The sequence below is a fragment of the Sapajus apella genome, unplaced genomic scaffold, assembly GCF_009761245.1.
Source record: "Sapajus apella isolate SASKATOON/1434 unplaced genomic scaffold, GSC_monkey_1.0 scaffold1, whole genome shotgun sequence".
In the NCBI taxonomy this organism is placed as follows: domain Eukaryota; kingdom Metazoa; phylum Chordata; class Mammalia; order Primates; family Cebidae; genus Sapajus; species Sapajus apella.
The window spans coordinates 65,800,387-65,817,669 of NW_022436941.1; positions in this window are offsets into that span (position 1 = coordinate 65,800,387).

Genomic DNA, 17,283 nt, shown 5'->3' on the forward strand with positions numbered 1-17,283 from the left:
ACCTGATCTATTCAGTCTCTAGCAGCTTCTTTCAAATAACAAACAAGCTCAGCATTTACACTGTGTATGTAAATTTCCATCACAATAGCTGCCCTGCTTTTATGGAACTAGGAACAATTTGATAGTTCAGATAAAGGGAGAACCCTTTGAAAGAAGACACCCGCTGAAATAACATCTCTGTCAAAGGGGCACGTTTTCTCCACACATGATCCTGTCGGAGGAGTGTCACATTGCAGAGAAATATGATAGCAACTCCAAATGATCATTTCTGCACATTTGGATAATGAATTTTAAAGAGATGACTGAAGAGCTGTTGGACAGCCAGAACGTGCTCACCAGCTGGGCAATGTGCCATGGGCTTGGCTGTGAACAGAGGAGTGGGGAGGCGACTGTGTGTGTGGTAGAGTGGGGGCCAATGTGTCATTCCCTTTGCAGGGAAAACACAGGCTTTCAGAGAGTCTGAGTGTTCACGACTTGAGGAAAACTAGATAATTTCTAAATTGGGAAGAAAAGCAATTCCAACTTACATTCTCTGGAGCAATGAGTTCCAAATGTCAATTACGAAAAAAAAAGTGAAATCACAATTACCTTCATTCCCCTACTCTCCCCTGACAGGGAAGGGCAGGACAAGAATCTGAATAGTTCAGGAATTCTGATTACGTGAAAGGGAAACCCATTCTGAGGACCACTAATTGACAGAACTACCTCAAAACATAGCTCTTGCCAGAGTCAGAACGGAGGTAATGGCAGTTCTTTGCTCCATGGTTTGTACTTTCTCTGTGTGTCAAATATGTAACAGTACAATAAAGAGCCATTTTTCAAGTTAATTGAAAGATGGTCTAAATAAGAGAGGATTTTGAAAAATAAAATGAGTAAAAAACTGCATAATGTTTTAGCCATTTTAACCTGTGTTTGGACAGCTCGGGCTGCTGTAACAAAATACCATAGACGGGGTGACTTCAACAACAGATGTTTATTTCTCACAGTCCTGAAGGTTGGGAAGTCCAAGATCAGAGTGCCAGCATGGTTGGGTTCTTGGTGACAGCCTCTCCTGGCTTGTGGACAGCTGTCCTCTCATTGTTTCCTCACATGGCAGAAAAAGAGAAAGGGAGAGAAAGAAAGGAGAAGAGAGAGAGAAATGAGAAGTGGGAGAAAGAGAGTGGGCAAGCTCTGGCTTCTCTTCCTCTCCTCCTAAGGACACTAATCCCATCGTGGGATTCCCACTCTTGGGATCTCATCTATACCTAATTACCTTCCAAAGTCTCCACTTCCAAATATCATCATATTGGGGGTTAGGGCTTCAATATATGAATTTTGGGGGACACAGACATTCAATCCATAGCTTGGAAGCTGTTTACCAGCTCCTTAAAGCTGAGCCACACTAAGCCGGCCCAGTCGAAGTAACCAGCAGTCATGGGACTAAGTTTCCATTTGAGAAATGAGGGGACTATCTTTGCATCTTCTGCGTCCAATGCTTTTGGATAATGTTTCTGTCTTAGTCTATTTGGGTGACTATAACAGAATATTATAAACTAGGTGGCTTAAAAACAACAGAAATTAGTTTTTTGCAGTTCTGGAGGCTGGGAAATCCAAGATCAAGGTGCCAGCAGATTCAGTGTCTGGTGAAAGCCTGCTTCCATATACATGATGCCTTCTTGCTGTGTCTTCACATGGTAAAAGAGGCATGTTAGCTCCCTAGGGCCTCTTTTATAAGGGCACTAATCCCATTCACGAGGGCTGCACCCTTGTGACCTGATCACCTCCCAAAGACCCTACCTAGTAATATCATCACATTGTGATTTCATTTCACAATTTGAATTCTGGGGACATAAACATTCAGTTATAGAAGTTTCCTTGCAGGGAAGGGGCATGGGAAAGAAGCTGAATGGGCAGTTGGCAGAGGCAGGAGCTGAGAGGATACCAACACCCATAAAGCTAGAGGACATAAGCTTGGATAACAAAACAGAGAGCAAGGTTGGCGTGGTGGAAGGGAAAAAGAAAAAAGTCTTACAGAAGATCAGTTCACTAAGAAGGAAAAACCAGTTGGCGATTTAACTCTTTGTTTCTGTCTTTATTCTTATTTTAATTGACATAATAATTGTCTGTATTTTGGGGATAGTGTGATATTTTGATACATGTATAAAATGGGCAATGATTAAATCAGGGTAATTAGCTTATATCATCCCAAACACATGTCATTTTGTTTTGTCAGGAACATTCAGAATCCCCTCTTCTAGCTATCCGAAAATATATAATACATTGTTAATTATAGTTACCCTACATTTTTATGGAACCCTAGAACTTCTTCCTTCTACCTGGCTGTAATTTTGTACCTGTTCACTAGCTTCTGGCTATCTTTTTCTGAAAGTTCTGTTCAGAGGATCAAAGGCATAGCTCACCTACCAAGGGAGGAGACGTACACTACCTCCCTGTCCCCGCCTCCTAACCCTGTGAGCTTTACATCAGATTTTGGAAAATGAAATGTTGTCCCCAGAGAGTGTGGCTCAGGAGTTGCTTCCCTCGAGTCTCTGCGGAGAATGGTATGAAGTCCGGCTTCCATCACAGTCTTCCACCCCAGCCAGAGCTCCTTGCTTCAAGTCTAAAAATACATTCCTATTACACTTAAAATAAGATTTTGCCTTGACACTCTGATAGTCCCACTTCCATTAGTGCATTTGGTAGTTGGGATGATAATTATATTCAATCTTCTTAAAGATGACTAAATTGAGCTTCACTCCAGTCTATGGTTCCTCTGTGACCTACCATTAAACCCTGGTTTTACTACCTGATTTATACCCTTACCTTATAGATATGGGCTATTTTCTCTATAGGACCATAAGCTTCTCCAGGGCAGAGAATAGGTCTTATTTGACTTTGGATGCCAGAAACCAGCACAGTGCTTGGCACTCAGTCAGGGGTCAGGGACATGCTGAATAGAACTGAAATCAAGTTATTATGATATAACCCCTCTGGAGGCCATAACACATGTATCACCTCATAGGTGAAGAATTCAATGAGCTACGTCGCAATTCTGTCCTGAAGATATTAGGAAAGTAATTTTTTTTTTTTTTTTTTTTTTTTTTACCCAGTACAGATACTGAGAAAAAGTTTGGAGATCAGCTATAAATAGAGTCAAGAGCACACGTATTCCCTCAGACTGCTGGGCTCCTCCAACTTCTAAGGGTCCAAGGCAGAGCCTGGGTATCCCAGGCCGCTCCCCCCGAGGTGAGTGTGAAGAGTTAGTTGTCAATCCCTTTGGAGCCCCGGCCATGAAGCTGGGGAAGGTGCCAGGTTGGAGTCCTTTCACACTGCTGAGGGCCAGGCTTTCCGCTGCCTTTAAACCTAGATGATTCTGGCAGCTGGCCCAGCCCCTCCAGATTCAAAGTCCCTTTGCCTGAGCTGGAACTGTCCTCACCATCCATGGGTCTTTAGGATGCTTCAATCTTTCATTTAGCCAACCAACATTTCCTGGACACGTGCTACCTTCCTGCACTTCTGGGCCCAGCTCCCAGGATGCTTGTGGCCTTGTGGCCATTTGCCTGGATATAGGGCCTCCTGCTTCTGAGACTGACCTCTTCCTGGCCTTTCTTCTCTGTCCAGGAAGGTGGCCATCCTCCTGCTGTGTGTCACCTCTGCTGTCTCTGCAGCCATCCCAGGAGCTCACAAAGCTCATTTTCCTTCTTATATAAAAGTTTCCTGTGTGTTAACAATGAAAGATACCATAGCAAGCTAATGAAAATTGTGTCCTTTCTAATATTTACATTAAAGAAAATGATTCCTTTAATAAGCAATGTCACACTTTGCTGATTTTTATATGTGAAAACATTATTAAAAATATTGGACTGATAAGAAACATGAAAAATTTTGTACCAAAATAATATGATTTAAAAATTGATAAAACAGAATATCATGAATGTTTTAAATCATCATTACATTCTAATCTATTAATTCTAAAAATAAACCAAAAATGATCCATCACAGAAGGAAGTGTCACACAATATAAATGGGCTAATTACAAGATAATTTTAGGAAATGTAGAAAATATTAATTTATAGCGCCTTAGAGAGTCTGGGTCTGGGAACTTACAATTGAATGATGGCATCTTTCCATCTTCTAATTTTATCTCTGCTATACCCACAAGCTTAAAAGTTGAGGCTCTCTGTGACTGTGTGGCATGAGAACAATGGGTTTTTGCCCCTCTTTGTCCCCCAAGACAGCACTATAAAAAGGCCATGCCCCCACCATGGCAGCCTGTGGATGCAGAAGGCCTATAGCCTTCTGGCCATGTCTGTGGCAAGGGCGTGTGCCAGTGGGGAAGCACTGGGATTTGGTGTCAGTGCTCCACCCATGCCTGGGTCCCTCTACCATTGGCAAGCACCTGCTTCTAGTCTCATCCCAACAGCCAGCTCCTGTTTCTCTTAGCCAGAGAATTTCCATGCTGTAAATAACATCAAGGATTGCTGAAACCAGTATGTTGGCAGAGCAGGAACATATGTGGGAGTTTACATTTCGCTGGGAGTAAAGTCCTTAGCTGGGAGTAGCTTAGTCCTTAACTAAGGACCTACTGCTACAGGGGTATAAATACCCCACTGTCCTGCCTCCTGACTAGATCACTCTAAGACTGACATTGTTTTCAGAGCTTACTTTCAGGCCTTTCCCTGACATTGCACATTTACTTAGCCTGTTTCCCTTCCTGGTCCCACTTTCCCATTCTTTTACCAGTATTCCTAGGAAACTCTCCTAATGAAGCACTTTCACATGACTCCTTGTCTCACTGTCTGTTTCTGGGATCATAACCCACAATGGGTACTCACCCTTGCTATTTACTGTATGACTCTGGAAAACTTACTAGTCCTATTTGAACCTGTTTCTTTATCTGTAAAATTGAGATGAAAATGCTGACTTTTTAGAACTGTAACAATTAGAAGCTTGTGTATATATTAATAAAATATCTGGCACAAGCCAGTTATTAGATAGTCCTCAAGGTCGCAGTCTCACTCACCCCTGCCAGGGGCAGTGTTCTCCACGGTTAGAGCATGGCCATTTGGAAACAAGGCTGTAAAAGCTGGGATGGAGAAACAACACTAATTATTTGCTTTCCTAGGACTGAGCCCATGGCCCTTTCAACTTAACTCGATCTGAGTAATTCAGCAGTAAGTTTTTTAAAACTCTAAGGACAAAATTGGGATAGAAGAACATGATTTGGGATGTGGGTGCCAGGAGAGGATTCAGAATTTGATTTTAATTACTGTCAGTGTTATCTCCTGACCACGGATATCTTGAGTGGTTTTTGTCAGTGTTGACTCTGAAAAGAGAGGCCAGGCCTCTCCCAGGGCCATCACTGGCTTTGTAGGTTGGTGACTGGCTGCTGGGGTTGAGGTTCCCATGGGAGAGATGGGACTGAGCCAGAATGAGAATCAAATGGTCCTGCATTCAGGAAACTCTCAGAATTTGCCACCTTATTACAATATCTGTAGTCAAATCCAAGTGATTCATTTCCTATTTCTGAAGCCACAGAGCCATAGGGATCCACTCTCATGCTTCCTCCCAAGCCGTCTTCATTTTCCTAGCCTCCTCCGTTTCCCTCATTTCATTCTTCCTAAACATAGCATGATTCTCTTAGGTCAGCTGCCCTCAGCTCTGTTCTCTGGGGTCTTTAACATCTGCTTTGGGTTGCTACTTCAACTCCTGAAGAACTACCCTTTGCTGTTCATTATAAATGCAGGTGGTATAAATAACTATTTGAAATGAATCAGAGATGACCTGATAAAGTCCTCTGCATTGAGCAGGCTAGATGGTGCTAGAAAGAGAGGCTGGGCTGAGCAGGTGGTGGGAGAAGGTTCTCTTGGGTACAGGAATTGGGGGTGGGAGGACTGCGTGCCAGAATGGAAAGAGCATCTCAAGAACAGCTTTGGCTCAATTGTGGCCGCAGAATCTGGCAAGCACACCAGAGGCTTTGTTGCCTTCAGTGCCAAAGGCCAAGAAAACCAGCCTTTTCTGGCCTTGACTTGAGCAGGGAGAAGAAAAATCTGAGGAATACATTGTCTGACTGTAGTTGTGAACAAATGTTCCTATGCAAGCAGATGACCTCTTTCCCGGAACAAGGCTCCACGTTTTAATAGCAGAAATCTACCAGAAGGAAATGTCAAGGGAAACAAGTGTTGGGGCAGATTAGTACAACAGATTCCTGTCTAGAATTTTCTTTTCAGAAACTGCTCTCTGAAGGGTAACCTCTATAGCATGAGCCCCCCAAAAGGTGGGTTTCTGTCCTCCAAGGAAGAACATGTCAGATAATCCCTGATGGCAAGGGAAACTGCAGAGGAGCATAGGGATAGAGCTTTATTCCCAAGGGCAAAGCAGGTGGTGGCACAGAACAAATGCGTGGGACCGCAGGGAGCCCTTTGTTTAGGGTAGCACTGAGGTGCCTCTGTCTCCCTAGCCATTGACATAAAGGTCACAAGCCCGCAGCATGACTTTCCTTCCCCTCTTTTCACCAGGATTAAGTTTAGTCTCAGGTCATGACTTCTAATGTGCATCTGAGATACTCACCACCTTGCCCTGACCAGATTCAGGGCAAAGAAGGGTCAATGAAGCAAAATCAAAACCAGAAGGTTTTCTATTTCCTCCAAAGACATTAACAAAGGGAGCACTGTTGCCAAAGGATATAATAGTGAATGTCAATTAGTCCTGGAAGCACATCTTACATGACTAAACCTGATGCTGTGTGGAAGCCGCTCTTAACCCTCGCCACCACTGTATGTACACGGCGTACGCTGCGCCTGTCAAGCCACCCTGTTTGCGCAAAACATTAACTGGCCCTTCCTTTGTTCCTAATAATCACTCCTAATCCTGTGTGTTGCAGCTGTATTGTCAGGCCCCTCCCTGCTTTATTTCCTGGGGCATCTATTTGTTATTATTAAATGGCGTTTTTTATGGAAACACAGCATGTGGGTAGGCAGGGATTCCTTCCTGCTTCCTAGACTTCATGCATCCACCCTGGCGGTGCTGGTTCTGCTTCGAACCTTCTTTTCCTCATTCACATGAAGATGCCTGTCTGGTTGACAGCATGTCTGGGGAGAATACTTCTCATCCATTAACTGAGCATTAACAGACTTGCCCCATGTGATCCTCAGACTGGGGGACTGATTACTCTGATGAGAGGTATATGGCTGCCAACAACAGGGGCATGGAAAAAGAGGCCACACTCCTTTTTTTATGACCAGGTCCAGCGTGAGTAGAAGACACAGTCCTGTTTTATGAAGTCAGTGTCATCTCTGTTAGTTAAGATGGGGTGGAGGCAGCTCACAGGTGAAGTTCCTCCCTGTGGCATCCTCTGGAGAGGGACTATGATCTCTTTGGCACTCACTGGAATGTGGGCCCCAGAGCAGAGATAGATTTCTGTGCGCCAGCCTCCACTCTGTGAGCACTCATGCTAAAGCTGCTGGTGGAAGGCGGAGGCTATTTCATGGATTACTTGGAATGTTACATAAGGAAAATCTTCAGAGATGAGCCAGAATACTGAGGTGTCAGTATGATCTCAGTTTTGTGCAAACATTGTCCTCACCATAGTTTCAAAACGATCCTCTCTAAGTCTCTTCCTGATGGCTCTGCTGCTGCTGCCAACCCCGCATCCCAATGGATTGAGTGGCTGTGTGGCATTTGCCCAGCTCTGTTCTGCTGGCTGTGGCCCATCACCACAGAGTGGGCTTGAGGAGGTGTCCCACGCTTCTGTGGCTCTTCCTTCTGTGGCCGCTTCGTGACAGTCCTATGCTGGGTTTACAGAAACCAGGCAGGGACAGATAAAGGAGCCCACTGAGTGAGGATCCGGTGCTCCTGCCAGCTCACAGTTCTGTGGGGTTTCAGCTCTGACAATGACATCAGCAAGAGGGTGGGCCCAGCAACCACTACAGGGTGTTAAGCAGAAACATACTAAGCCTTTCTATAGTATGACTAGGTGGGAAAAAGGTGGGAAATGTGTACAGTGTGTGCTTTATACCTGAATAAACATGCTGTCACTAACCGAGCAAAAGGAAATTTAGCTTCCTCTCAGAACAGTTCTGTATTTGAAAGGAATGTCACTGAATAAAGACTTGGACAAACCTCAACTCTAGTGTCCTCTGCATCTTGCAGCTTCCTTTGCAATCAGCACTTGCTGATTCCTAGTGCCATATTCCCACTTTGCTCCACTGCTCCTGATGTCAGCAGCTGACCTGCCTACACTTCTGCCGCATAGCTCCTGCTTACTTATGACTTCGGTGTCTCTTTCATAGGGCTCTTACTATCTCAGGACTTCTGACTGCTTTCTCTGTGTGCTTTTACATATCTACCTTCTACTATCAATTCCCAGATGTCCTCTGTGTGTGTGTGCCTGTGTCTGTCTCTCTTTGTCTCCTGAGTCCAGATGCTCACAGAGAAAGACTCCCATTGGACCAGTTAGTTATCGTCATTCCTCTCGGTCAGCTCTAGCTTACACACTGTCAGTCAATTGAGGTGTGCTGTCAGCTATCCTTAGGTTAGGTGCTTGTTTCTAATTTAATCATTATTGGTCAAAATAGTGGGGCTCACGTGGGGTTTATTTTTGCTGAATCAACCTCTTAGAAAGATGTTATGGGCATGCCAGGCTTTCTGAGGTTTGGTCTGACCAATATACTCATTTCTCCCTTCACTATGCTGACATGACACTTTATTAACGTGCTTTTAGCACAGTACACGCTTCACTGGAAATTAGTGCAAACAGATTGTATGCCCTTAGCAGGATTATTACATGAGACAATAGCTAAGTTAGTCATAGTGTACTGGGGCTTGAAACAGTCATTCACTATTAGAGAAGGTGAACTATGGGAAACTAGGGAACCATAGGCAGTTGAATCACATTTGTAACCCCAGTGTTCCTGTTATCTACTGCTGTCTAAGAAATCATCCCAAAAGTCAGCGGCATAAAGCAATGATAATTTTATGGTGTTCACAGATTTCGTGGGACAGGAATTTGAACAGAACACAGTGGGCATGACTTGTGTCTGCTCAGCAATGTCTGTGGCCTCATCTGGAGATAACCTAGAACAGCTGGAACAGAAATCATCTGGAGAGGTGTTCACTCCAAAGAGTGCTATCTAGGCTGGCATGACTGAAAGGGTAGGCTGGAGGCACTGTCCATTACAGCACCTACACATGGCCTCTCTGCGTGGATCAAAATTCCACAAGTAAATATTCCAATGAGTAAGGCAGAAGGTACATGAGCTGTTTGACCTAACCTTGGAAGTCATGTAACAGCAGTTCTAGCATAATCCATTGGTCCAAGCAGGCACATGTTCACCCAGCTTCATGGGGTGGGGATGTTGATGCCACTTCTCAATGGGAAGAAAGTCAAGAAGTTTGTGGCCTTGTCTTAAAAAGACCACACCAAGGATAAATTCTCTTTTTCCCTTAAGCATAACCTCCCTCTGACATGCTTGGAAAAGGGAGGCTATCTCAATTCAGCTCCCAAATTGTCCACATAACAGCCAGCTGCTCCTCCATAGAGTGTATCCTTCTTGGCTCCACTGCAGGCCACTGCCCCTCGATGACGATCTTGGCCTCCAATAATGGATATTGTATCCAGGACACATTTCCACTATCTCCATGAGGTCTCCATGGAGGGGGCAGGCAGCATAGGATGGGCCCCATTTCTCACTTCCCTTGACAAAAGCATAATCCACATTTGTGTGAATTCATCAGATTTTGTGAAGTCCTGAGGGAACCAAAGGGAATAGCAATATGTGAAGAAATAGCACTACATCATGGGTATGACCCTGACCAGATTACAAATGAAAGGTCTTCAAGGAGCTAACAGAGTCGAGCTCTTGTGTTTGCCTTCACGTTCCCCCTTACCTCCTGGAGAACCTCTTTTTGTAACCTGCATGACAATCTTCACACACTTGTTGAGCAATCCCAAATCTACCGATGAAGCTGTCTTTGTCTTTAAGGTTAATCTCTTTTTCAAATAGTGTATTTCCTTAAGTTTGAGTTATTCAGCTCTTAGTGATATCCAAGGGACTCCAGCAGGAGAGTCTATGGTGATAGGTTTGAGCATTCCATATTCCTTAGATCTTTCCAGAAGGAAGCTTTGGTCTCTAAGTCTCACAGAATCATCAGGAATCATTCATGTCATCTACATGGAGATCTTCCCGTCAATAAAACTTAGATATCTATCTTCTTATTTTTCTTTTTGTCTAACTGGTAATGGTTCAAAAGCATACAAATAGACCTTTCAAAAACATGTATTAATTCTTAAATGCAGTAGAGGCTAAAAGCATACAGAGAAAGTGGAAATATTTTTTCTAATTGCCTCAGAATTTGCATGACCTTCTCTCTGAGAATGGAAATTAGATTTATTTCCAATCTCTTTCTTGCTCTCTCTTCCGAGTGCATTATTTGAACCTGCAGGGAATAAGAAATTGACCTGCTGCTGAGCCATGCACAACACCCAAGAACTGGCTACAACTTAGAAATTATGCTTTTAGAGGCTCAATTAAACTTTTAGAAAAGGACAATCTTCTCACTTAGGCCCTGCCAAAAATGGGCAACAGAGTTGGTTAGAGGTGGGGGTGGCTTCATTCTTTAAGTCTCAAAGAATCGGTTATCCACACTGCCAGAGAACTGGTGGCCCAAGCTCTATAGCATGAACCCAGACAGTTCTCAGTAGCATGAACCTAGGAATCAGTTTTCTGCCCTGATTCCTAGGCTGGCCTGAAAAGCCACCTCTGGTCTAGGCATAGAGGTCAGTCATCAGCAGATCCAACAGCAATAATCTTCCAGAAATAGTGACATTGCATATACCAAAACTAGAGCTCAGCCCTACAGACTACGGGGTCCTCCTAACCCGGTATTTTTTTCCCTTTGGGTACAGTGGACCCCATGCTCTCAATTAGGAACTCTTCTCTCTCAGTGGTTTTATTTCTCTTTGTCTGCCCTAGGACAGTCACTGGTTGAATCAACTTGGTGTCAGTTGTCTTCATTCCTGCCCCTTCTACTTCACTTCCCTTCAAAACCTTCATGATCTTCTCAGTTCAGTGTTGATTTCCCACTTGTTTCCTTTATTTTCTGATTATGGGGACTCCATTCTTCTAGTAATTAACCCAAATTTCTTTCCCAATTCTCCAAACTTCTCTCCTTCCACCCACATCTTCAGGGCCAGATGTCCTTCTGTTCTTATCATGTAAATGATCAATAATCTATCATTCATCTGTTATATTTTGAACTTTTTATTTTGCTGCTAGACCAGCATGAACATAAATGGTCAAAAGTAACTATATAAATATTGAGATGCCCATAATGACCCTACTAAGAAGTCCTAAGTGGATAGTTTGTTAAGATACATACTGACTTTGTAATGAATCTTTCTCTTCAAGGCCCTATAGTATGGTCAAGGTAAATACTCTGAGATAATTAACTCATTAACTTGTTTACATTTTGTGCTTAAAATATGAATAATGTCAATTTTAGGGAACCACACTTTATAGTTAGAACTTTTGTTTGAAATAAAGTAGCTTTCATCTTCAGTGAGTTAGACTTTCATGTGAGTTAGAAATGTGAAAATTATATTTATAGATTTTTTTGACATAACACTCTCAATCATTTTTATCATAGTTTGGGTGTAGGAGAAATAAACATCCCAAAATAAGTTTGAACAACTATTCTTCAGTAAATCTCTTTTGAAGCCAAAATCATGCCACACTACTGTGTGGTTTCCAAGTCCTGGCAGAGTCCTTTTCCCTCTGGAGACTGCTCTTGCTTTGCTTCTCTGCCTGGCCAATTCCTGGTGATCTCCCAGGACTCAGAGTATGTCTTACATCTCAGGATAGATTTCTCAACCCTATCCGTTCCTTAGGTTTGATCTTGCTCTTAGGCGTTCTCATGACACCCTGCATTTTATGACACCAGTTACGATTGTAACTAAAGCTGAGGACAGGGAGGGACCATGGCTGCTTCTGCCCCCCACTGAATCCTCAGTGCCTAGTCCAGAGCCTTGCCTAAGTTTAATGATTTCACTTCAGCGATTGAGTTGAATGATTAAATGATCAATTGATATTTGAATGAATAAATGCATAGATAACAACGTGTAAGTGATGATTATAAGAAAAGTCAGGGTTTACACCAGGTCTCATTGAAAACATGTCCATCTGATTTACAGCGCATAATAACAAACAGTACTTTGTTTCCTTTAACATAGATGATCTATAACTTCTTTAACTTTTAATTCGTAGTTCTGACATAGTTATTATTACCGTATTAGACTGCATAGTTTTAGTGTCCTATACAATAATACAGAAATAGTAATGAGCTTTGCCATTGATCTTTAAAAGTCCAGATTTCTACTTACATTTCTACTTATCGTGTACAAATGTCTACAATCCATGTGGGAGGTAGCAGGGGTCCCAAGTGAGATTCTACCCTTTGTTGTTCAGAGCTGACTGCTGTTCTTCCTTGACTCCCTGGCATTCCTGCTAATGGATTGCTGTGGTAAACATTTGTTTCTCTCTTAATGCTTCTCTCCTGACTCAACATCAATTCCTAAGACCCTTTCCTCCTATCCATCTCCACTCTAAAGAATGGAAAATCTAAATACTTGCTTTCTCAGTCTCCCCCACAGCTAGATGTTGCCAGGAGGCTGAGTTGGGGCAAGTGAGATACAAATTGAAGTTGTTAACATTCCTGATAAAAGGAACAGATGTTGCTAATGTCAACAACTCCTACTTTTTAAGCCTTGAATGTGGACGTGAAGGTTAGAGATGCAGCAGCCATCTTGCAACTGTGGAGCAATCAGCTGATGTGCCAAGGATGACGAAGCAGACAGTGAAAATAACCTGGCTTTTGTTAGCATAGTGGCCAGTTATGGACACTGCCTACCTGAGATTTTTTTGTTATGGAAGTAAATTTCTGCTTGCTTAAGTCTGCATTCGTTGGCTTGCCAGTAATTGTAGCCCAAAGCATTCCTAACTGATAAAGCTAGGTAGGCTATTTTTACCCAGCTTCTTACTCTAAATCTAAATATACCCTTAATCTAATTTAATCTTAATCTAAATATAAATCCAATCTTCATGTGAAGCTAACCTTAATCCAATATGAATCTAATCTTAATCTAAATATAAATATTTTTTAAGGGGCCTAGACTTGAGAAGGGGTAATAACCTTTCTCTTTTGCATATATTGTTTTTCTGAGGGGACCACAAGTAGCAATTATAATAATGCTAACCTAAATGACTCTATATCTAAGGATGATTTGGCTTTTCCATCTTACTTCATAGCAAAAATAAATAAGTACATCTTATACATGTCTCAGATTTTATCACATAAAAAGCTTTTAAGGATGCAACTCACTTTTAAGAAAAGTAGAAATATCCTTTTTCCCAACTTCTAGTAGGTCTAAGACCTAGATATTACCCTCAAATTAGTTTCAAAGCTATTTTGGAATTAACAAATCAATAATCTACTACATCAGCAAACAGTGTTTAACTTTCACACTTCTGTGTTGTGATTCTATGTCTGTAACAAATGAGAGGTGTAGAACAATAGGCCTTCTGGCCTGTCATCCAACTTTAAATGAAATCTTTTAGACTATGGTTACTAAATGCTAAATGAAAATGCAGAGATACTTCCGAATTCACTTTATGCAAAGCCTCTGAAGCGGTTAACTCTTTTCATCTCTAAAAATTAGCGACCTTAAAGCTTTGACTAAAACCATGAAGTAAGTCCTTCCACTTCTGTCTCTCCTCCTTTCTCCTTGCCTTTTCCCTCAAAACCCAAAGCTAATAGATCACACATGCTGTTAATGGAACCTCCATTCCTCTACAAAGTCAGCACTGCCAAGACACCCTGACTTTCAGCGTGTCTCACCAGTTCCTGGCTTTGGTTTCATGTGATCTGAAAAGCACTCACATGAAACCAGGAAGATCTGCAGTGCAGCACTGTGGAAAATGTGAAACATCAGGCATATGATGTATTTTTAAAATCTGGATTCTGTAACTGAAACTTAGCTTGTCTGCTGTCTGGCTGATAAGGATGGATGAGAGAAGATGACTTTGCTTTGCTGTCTTATGGCAGCATTGATCTTAATAAGGAGCTTTCAGATAGAAGAGGTAATTAAACTGGACAGTCTTTTACTTTCTACCTATTGATAATCACTGCTAAAAGTTGGAGCTGGCTGGGCAGCTGGGCCAGGAGCTAAAGATGGAGTTGTGGGAGGCACAGAGGGATGGGATCTCAGGCTTCAAATAGGTCGAGGCCTTGAGAAAAGTACTGACAGCATTCTTATCTGTGGCTGGGAAATTTGACTGTCTGGTGGCCACCTCCCTAGAGAGGAAAGAGGGTGCTCCAGTTGAAAAATGGCATCATTTGTCTTAAGAAGGACTATTATTTTTTGTCAAAAAAAAATTCTTGCTTCTCACCCTTCAAGATGGGTAGGATTATGCAGGGTATTTTCATTAAGTTGCGGTATGTCTGCTTTGCCTCTGCAGAGGCAAAATGTCATATATGCCATGCCTGTTCAGGGTTTCATAGTCTTTTGTTAATCATGTCTTACAGGCCCCACGAGAGAATGGATAAGAAGCATCAACGGGCAAACTCATGGTTGTGTTAGTTCACTCGAGTGCATTTCTTTTCTTCTGACATTCATTCCTTTATGTAGTTTGGGGGTGGTCGTTTCTTGCAAATATGTTTTGGTGGCCCACTCATATTTAACAGTATTATGGAAATCACTAATTTTGATCACAACTCTTAAAAATGCAGTTTACTTCACAATGTAGTACATCTTCTAAGCCTTTGCATATGCAGTGTGCTATAGTAGTTTCTGCTTTATTTTCATGTTTTATTTTTTTTAATGCTGGCCATACCCACTAAATTTATTTTATGACTCACTAAGGAGTTACAACTTGAAATAGTAAAAAAATGGAATTTCAAAGGACAAAATGATATTTTGAGTTAAAAATGCATCTATCCTCCTAGTAATGGCATAAATCTAAATTTATTGATATTAAAAATTACCCCTGCTCTAAGCAAATTAGGAGTGGAAACCTTCCTCGACTTGATGAAGAACATCTATAAAAAACTTGCATCATACTTAATGGTGAGAAACTCAAAGCTTTCTCATCAAGATCAGGAATAAGGCAAGATATTTCCTCTCACCACTGCTTTTCAATATCATACTGGAAGTCTTAGCTAATGCAAGAAGACAAGAAAAGGAAATACAAGTATACAGACTGAGAAGAAAGAAAACTTTCTTTGTTTGAAATTCATGATTGCCTGTGAAGAGAATCTGAAAGAACCAACAAAAAAACAAAATAAAACTCCTGAAACTAATAAGTGGCTATAGCAAGATTGCAGGATACAAGGTTAATATATGAAAGTAAATCACTTGTCTATATACCAGCAATGAACAGGTAGAATTTGAAGTTAAAAACATATTACATTACAATGTAATAAAATATATTTGTATGTAATATAATGTAACATATAATGTAATGTGTATTATGATATATATGTACATTGTATATAATGTACCATATATTACATTATAATGTAAATATATTAACATCCCCCAAATCTGAATACTTATAAATCTAACAAAATATATACAAAATCTGTTAGAGGTAAACTATAAAACTCTGATGAAAGCGTCAATGAAGAACTAAATAAATGGAGAGATATTCCATGTTTATAGAAACAAAGCCTCCATTGATAAAGATATCAGTTCTTCCCAACTTGAATTATAGATTCAATGCAATCCCAACCAAAATTCCAACAAGATATTTTGAGAATATTGAGAAATTCATTCTTTTTAAAAAATATATATTTTATTGTGTTTTAGGTTTTGGGGTACATGTGAAGAACATGCAAGATTGTTGTATAGGTATATACATGGCAATGTGGTTTGCTGCCTTCCTCCCCATCACCTATATCTGGCATTTCTTCCCATGTTATCCCTACCCAACTCCCCAGTGCCCATCAATGATAGACAAATTCATTTTAAAGTTTGTATGGAGAGGCAAAAGACCCAGAATAGTTAACTCAATATTGAAGGAGAATACCAAAGTTGGAGAACTAACACTACTCAACTTCAGTACATATTTCAAAGCTACAGTCACTAAGGCAGCGTGGCATTGGTAAAAACATAGGAAAATAGATCAATGGAACAGAACAGAGAGTCCAGAAACAGACCTACACCCACAAAAATGTAGTCAACTGATCTTTGACAGTGGCTATTGTTTGATAGGTTTTTAAAGAAATAGTTAAAAGAACTGGACATCATATGCAAAAAAGAAATCTAGATACAGAACACAGACCCTTACACCTGTCATAAAATTTAACTGAAAATGGATGATGAGCCTAAATGCAAAACGCAAAACTATAAACCTCCTAAAAGATAACATAAGGAAAAAGCTAGATGGCTTTGGGTATGGCAAGGACTTTTTAGATACAACACCAAAGGCACAAACCATCAAGGAAACAATTCATAAGCTGTATTTCATTAAAATAAAAAATTCCTCCTGGCACAAAGACAGCATCAAGAGAGTGAGAAGACAAGACACAAAATGGGAGGAAATATTAGAAAAAGCCACAACTGATAAAGGACTATTATCCAAAATATGCAAAGAACTCTTTAAACACAACAATTAAAAAATCAACTGATTAAAAAATTTTAAAAGGCCTGAATAGACATACCATCAACGAAGATATACAGATGGCAAGGAAGCATATTAAAAGATATTCACCATCATATGTAACTAGAGAGTTGCAAATTAAAACAACAGTGAGGTATCGCTACATACCTGTGAAAGTGGCCAAAATCTAAAACAGTGGCAACATCAAATGCTGGTGAAGATATAGAGCAATGGGAATGCCCACTAAGTGCAAAACTGCACAGCCATTTTAGAAGACAGTTTAGTGGTTTCTTACAAAACTAAACATACTCTTACCATCTGATCTAGCAATCACACTTCTGGTATTTACCCAAATAAATAGAAAACTTATGTGTACACAAAAACCTGTATACAGATATTTATAGTGGTTTCATTTATAATTGCCCAATCTTAGAAGCAACCAAAACAGGTGAATAAATAATCTGGCCATCTGGACAATAGAATATTATTCAGCACTAAAAAGAAATGAGCTATGAAGCCATGAAAATGCATAGACGAAACTTAAATGCTTATTACTAAGTGAAAGAAGCCAATCTGAAAAGTTATATATTGCATAATTCCAACTCTATGACATTCTGGAAAGAGTAAAGTTATAGACATTGAAAGATCA